General features: G+C 35.2%; 1 non-coding gene across 1 annotated transcript; it reads right to left on the bottom strand.

Moving 5' to 3' along the window:
• Positions 1-3777: 3777 nt before the first annotated feature.
• On the bottom strand, positions 3778-3879 carry LOC121152780. The gene has a single exon (XR_005883313.1). It is a non-coding gene; the product is annotated as a U6 spliceosomal RNA (small nuclear RNA).
• Between the last annotated feature and the right edge of the window lie 2933 nt (positions 3880-6812).

Here is a 6812-nt window from a genome sequence, read left to right as displayed (position 1 = left end):
ATAGGCATTGTGTGTGTGTGTTCAAAGTATACATGCAACTTGACTTAATTTGTTTCATCTCTTAAAACATAGACATTCAGAAAGCAGAGAAGTATGCATTTTCTTATCAAGATTCATGTTAAATGTTACGGCACATAAATAAACCTGTCTAAGCTTAGTATTTGAAAAAATGCACAGCATTTGTTGTTCACTGAAGACAAGGTTTATAATGCCTTATTTCCAAAATTTAGTATTGAAACATTTCATAGCACCTCATAAATGAGTATAATTTATGTGTCTAATAGTTTGTTTTTAATTAAACATAATCTAAGATTAGCGGCATCTTGTCCTATGCGCTCACCATCTGGAGGTCACACTCTCCCATGTTCTGAGTAGTAAATACAGATTCCACTGGCCCCTCACAGCGGACTTCTGAGTCTGAATGGCTTCAAATGCCATCAGTCTTGCAAAGTTGGTAACGGGGAAAGATGAAAGTGAGCTATTTCTTTTTTTTCTAAAACAACCAACCAACCAACCAAAAGCTGTGCATTATCTTTTTAAAACCAAAACCAATATCCAAGTATTTCAGGAGCATGTTTTGGGGATCCGTTCTCTTTCCATGAATCTGGAAAGACACATCTGTCCAATTGTACAATTGCTCCATTTCTCCACATTTATTTCATGGTAATGTTGTGCTGATTACTAAGATGCAGAGACTTTGCTGAACAGCAAAGCTTTCATATTTAATTATTTTTTTCTCTTGTTGGTGATTCCTTGTGTATACAATTCAAGACCAATATAAGACCTTCATAAACAAAACATGAGAGAATATTTGTGATTTTACTAATTATTGTATATACTTACATATCAGAAAAGTAGCAATTTAATTTTTGGGGTTATCACATATCTTTCTCATTAAAAGTAATATACACGCTTGGGTAGATTTACTTATTATTACATTAATCTTATTAACTGACAATTTTAATTACCATTGAAAAGTTATTGAGTGTAAAATATTTATTTATTTAAAGGTCACAATGACAGAGAAAAAGGACAAGCAGGGGAAGAGAGAAAAGATGTAGCTGCTGGCTCCATTGCTGAATGACCGTGACAATCAGAGCCCCAAGTGGAGACGGCTACACAATCTCAATCAAGTCTCGCACTTGAGTGGCAGTTTCCCAAGCACTTGATGTATTATCTGCTGCCCTTTTAAATGGATTATCTGGAAGATATACTGGAATTAAAGAAATCTGAACTTCAACAGGCACATGGATGTGGCGTACTGGTCTCGGAAGTGGCTACGGAAGCCACTGAGCCAAAATCTTGGCCCGTTTTTGGTTAATTTTAAATATCTTTTATCTAGCTCACTTGTTTATCTGATAGTTTGCAAAATTCTCACTATTGATATCATGAATAAGTACCAAATTTTCACTGAGCGTCAGCCAAATTTTCTGATTTATTGTCTGTAGGTCTCAATTGTGTCGGTGAATGAAATTGAGGTTATCCCTCGCTCACTGCCCATCAATCTAATCTAGATTTAGCCCAGTTGGCCTGAGAAAAGTCTGTAAATCAAGAAAGGCTCCTACACTGATTCATGATAACAAAAGAAATTCCACCCTAAAGTCACCATGCACAAGCACCAAAGTGAAGGGAAAAGAGATGGAACGCTTCGGTTTGCAGTAAGGGTTGAGTATAACTAATAACTAGTTTTTGATTGGCTGAAATCAAGATAGGATTGTATAGAAAGGATAAATATCACCCTGGACTGTAAAGGAAGCCCAGCCCTGTGCTTTTATGACAACTGCAAATGACTGGCTAAGGGGCTTTGATGTGAGCAGAAAGCGCTCCTCTGATATTCTTCATCAAAGGCGATTGTCAAAACCAATCAGATCTTCTGATAATCATTAAACATAATGTTTAAATGCGTGCAGTTTGAAACCACAGAGTTTTTAATAGTCTTATTTTCCTGACAAAGAATGGATTTTTGAAGTAAGAATGAAATGGTCACTATATCAAATAGCTGCTATGACAACTTAAAGTTTTAGAGTGAGCTGGAAAAAAAATGCTTATTTTTCAACTCCATATCTGTTTCCTCAGGTTGATGAATGAAAGGCACTTTTGCCTTGTCAGTCACAGCTCATTCAGGTATATAGACTTATTTTTACACAGCACAAGATACATTTACTAAGATTTTTAAAATACACACATAGAATCACATTTATGCCTAAAGACTTTTCTTCATAGATCTGAGTGAGTATATTTGTTTTAAATAATATGCCATTGAACATTTTGTTAAGGACAAGTTTAATTTGGAAAAAAAGGCTGTCATGGAAATATTGCTTACTATAGAAGATGAAATCATTTGAAAACTTGAATTGCTATCTTATATTTAATAATCTTAAATTTAGTTTTTAAGACAAGTCCATTTATTTTTTTAGTCCAATAGCAATGGAATAAAATTTAATCCTTAAATATTTATATCATTGCCCAAATAAGACCAACATTTATTAGATGCATTCCCTTAACCATGTCTGATCTTTTATTTTTACAAATGTGTTCTGTTTCCCATTTGACAGCAGACATGTCCTTCCCTTTAAGACCATTGTTGAAATTTTTCTTTATTGTTTGGTCCCAGCATAAACCTTATGACAAATGAAACCCAGCAGCCTGTTACAACCATTCAGAGAACGAGCTATGTCTTCATTTAGTTCTTACTTACTTAAATGTCAGGGTTCAATGGCATGTTACGATTGCTAAAACTCAATCTGATCAACCACATTAAAACAAAGAAAGACTATATACTTTTTATCGGAATCTCGGTAGATATCTGTATCTATATCTGCATTGATATACCAATATAGACATGTATATGCCACATATATGTCATTATATGCACATATATGGCATACATATGCCATTAGATATGAAAATGTTTAATATAATTAAATAGTTCTGATGCTAAATGTCATACAAAAAAGATGTGTGGATTATTTTACTCAAGAACAAACATAGATAGGAGATCCTGCTTTTCTAAGAAATATCTGACCAAATTGAATCTTTCTTCATTTCCAGGAATTGCTAAAGTCTTTTTGTAAGAAATATAAATGGATGTAATCCTAATTAATACTCCTCCAGATGCATGTATGTGGTCTTATTCTACCATGTTCTGTCATTTGCTGTACCTGACTATACCTTATACTTATTTTTTTGAATCTGGAAATACATCAACATGTAGTCCTTCCAAACTTCACATGATTTAACTGTTTCTGTGACCAGGCTATTTTTACTATCCTTTTAGTAGCAGAAATGGTATGAGTAGTGAGCTACATTTCAATGAATATTAGCAATTAGCATTAATCCAATTACTATCTACATTATGTAATGCTTGTTTTGTCTTTCCCAATGTTCCTATTATATTTATTGTGATTTCCTTCATTTGTTTTCACTCCCTGTGATCCGTTTTACAGACCACTGAGCGAACTATATAAACATACCTACTCAAAAATATTTTCAAGTAACTTTTAAACTCAATGTAACAGAAATATTATTGTGCTTGTCTACTCTGGCAAAGCATCCTGACATATTGCAACCAAACTTTGATGCCATCCAGTTTTTGTGATCCAATAATCTCCCATAAGAAACAGCTTTGTGTTTCATATTTTGGGCAACTTTCTGGTTCATATTTTGTGATTCCTAAACATATTTTTTAAAGAATGCTTTATTTACTTGAAAGAATTACATAGAAATTGGGAGAGGCAGGGGGAGACAGAAAGAGAGAGAGAGAGAGAGAGAGAGAGAGAGAGCAGATCCATCTTCTTGGGTTTACACGTTATCCTGGTGCAGGGCACATGCTGATCTCTGTATCCTTCCAATTGCACTGTGTGTGCTCCCAAAGGGAGCAGGAATTAATCTTCTTCCTCTGATTTATTCCCCAAATGGCCACAGTGGCTGGGTGAGGCTGAAGCCAGGAGCCCAAACTTCTTCTTGATCTCCCACAGGTCCTAAGCACCGTGCCATCTTCTGCTGCTGTTGTCAAAGGTCCAATGTCAGATGGCTGGATTGGAAGGGGAAAAGTCAGGTCTCAATCTGCTGTACATATAGGATGCCAGTGTCACATGTGGTTTACCTCCCAGGCCACAACACTGGACCCCACGTGAGGAATTTTGACTGTACATACCATGGGCTAAAACATCCCTTTCCTGCAAAATCCTTTATTTTTGTACTGTGTTATCTAATGCATACCAAACAAAACCGTGGGATGACGGCCACCTTTACTAGCTAAAGGAAACACCTGAACAAGCCCTGGAGTGTCAGCACTTTTCAGGAGCTTTACTCAAATCATTCTAATAAAAGAGAGGAGGCATATCACATTTATAAAAGTAAAGAAATTAGCACAGAAACAAACAGAGACTCTTGTTTATGATATGCTTAGTTTAATCAAGCTTTCATTTCTATCTTCCTCTCTATTACAAAAAAAAAAAAAAAAGGTAAAAAGAAAGAAAGAAAAAGCTAAATAAAAGCCTTAGCAGTAATACAGTGACAGAGCACTCTGCGGACAGGACCTTCCAAATTCTTTTCACAATGACAGAACATCTAGGGGCCTGGCTTCCCTTAATTATTGTCCAAAGGATATCCTTCAGGCAGTGAAAATTTAACTGGCTATGGAAAAGTGAGATTGGTAGTTGTAACTGAAAAGCTAAAATAATAAAAATAAAATACTAGCAATAAACGCAAAAGGCAAGGGAAGCAGAACTAAAATACTTTTGTCAAAACTGGCACATTTAAGAACTGTAGCATGAGGTTACAAATAATGAACATAAGTTTATTACTATAGCAGTTGGTTATCGCTAATACCATTTTATTGAGTTTTCAAAATGACTAAATACACTTCGACACAGCCAAGCGTGTGGAGATATCAGCTAACCCATAGCATCCCAATCATGAAGTTTCTATTAAAGGCCTGCTGAAACAAATCTGAATTTAATTTAAACTCCACAGGGTACTCTTTGCTCTTCAAATGCTGCTATTGCCTCAACACCAAGGAGTGTTTTTTTTTTTAATCCTTTTTTTTAATCAGCCACCTGCTCATCTGTAAAACTGTCTAAACTGAAATGGATAATTTTTTCTATTTCCATGCTTTTGAACAACCTAAATCTGTAATCCAGAAGAAGTCAGCTTAGGCAGAACAGGGCGATATATGAGCACAAACCATAGCAACATATGATATGCATTTGGAAATTCGAGCACATGGGGAAGTTAACTGCACTGTTTCTTCAAGATTGGTTCTAAGTAATTCAGAATGAATGGACACATTTTCAGTGGAACTCTACTGCTTCACTTACTTCCTGAACTGTACACTCAAACCATTTTCTGGATCTCATTGTAGACCACAGCTTATTTCTATAATCATGCAGTTCACTCCAAATTTTTGTATGTTTCTTTAAAGAAGATAAATATTTAGAAAACCAAATATTGTTGCATAAGTCCCATCAAGTTGCATTGAAAGCATTATTAAAAAAAATCTTCCTTATCATAGACATCCCAATGTCTATGATCACTGCACATGAAAATGGAATGGACTCCTCACAGCAATCCCACTCTTCGGAATATAGTCACAAGAAGTGACAGCTGTATATGAGAAAGCAACCTGCGCCCCGTGACCATTGCAGCACAATCAGTAATAGCAAAGACATGGAAACAACCTAAATGCTCTTTGAAGCAGGACTGGATAAAGATACTGTGTTACATCTACTCCATGAAGTATTACTCAGCTATTTAAAAGAATGGAATTGTACCATTTGCAACAAAGTGGTCCCATATGGAAAACATTATGCTCAGTGAAATAAACTTACCCTAAAAGGAATAATATCATGTGTTCTTTCTATTACAAGAACTTTCATCCAAAATACAAAGCAAAGATTTAGAGGTAAACAACTATACACTTGTTATCTTACAAAATAATGATGTAATAGAAATCAGAGTATCAGCGATCAATTCCATATCTGCTCCTGAATAAAAGCAGGCCTGTGATGAAACTGATAAATATACCTTGATAACAAAATACTAGACTATCTATTCCTGCTTGTTCCTACAATGTCATGACTCGCTAAAGAGCAAGACGCTGGAGTCGTGACTATAGCTGAAAGACTGCATTAATGTAAAATAGAGAGTCCCTGGGAAGGGGAGAAAAAAGGGGGTGGGGATGATAGAAAGAGGCAAGTCCTATACCTAAACATGTAAAACGAAAACAGAGAGAGCTGGGCTATTCGTTTCAATTCTGCAGTGTTTTAAGTTTTTCTTTTTCAGCCTCAAAGAGTTCTATACATTGAGTTTTCTAGCTGGATCACCATGATGCAGAGTTTTCATAGTAGTATCTTCTGAGACTTCACACATCCTACTTTCACCAGAGAAAATTCCAATGAACAGCTTCTTCTGATCTACGCATTTTAGTCTCCAAAGATTTCTTAATAGTAGAAATTCAGTTCATTTTGTTGAATGAATTATTCTTACCATGGCTTTTTAGGTAGCACAATACAGAAAAAATTAACGAATTTCCGCAAAACACTTTAATAGCAGTTGAATTGAAAAATGTTAAATAAGGAACAAAACACATTCACTTTGCAATTTGCGGATTAAATGAAGAGATACACTTTTTAAAAGATTTCTCAATAGATTATTTGCCAGGAGGAAACATTCTGTTATAGAATGGGAGCATTTTGAATGGCGACAAAAATTTCAATGCAGATGTAAAATGAAAGTAGACCTAATAGGTTTGCCTTGAGCAGTTATTTGGATGATTTTGAAAGTTTACTGAATATGTAGTCAGTCAAAAT

This window comes from Ochotona curzoniae, unplaced genomic scaffold, assembly GCF_017591425.1.
Source record: "Ochotona curzoniae isolate NIBS_2020 unplaced genomic scaffold, NIBS_Ocur_1.0 contig_2599, whole genome shotgun sequence".
NCBI classification, from domain to species: domain Eukaryota; kingdom Metazoa; phylum Chordata; class Mammalia; order Lagomorpha; family Ochotonidae; genus Ochotona; species Ochotona curzoniae.
This window is presented reverse-complemented; position numbering and strand designations above follow the sequence as displayed.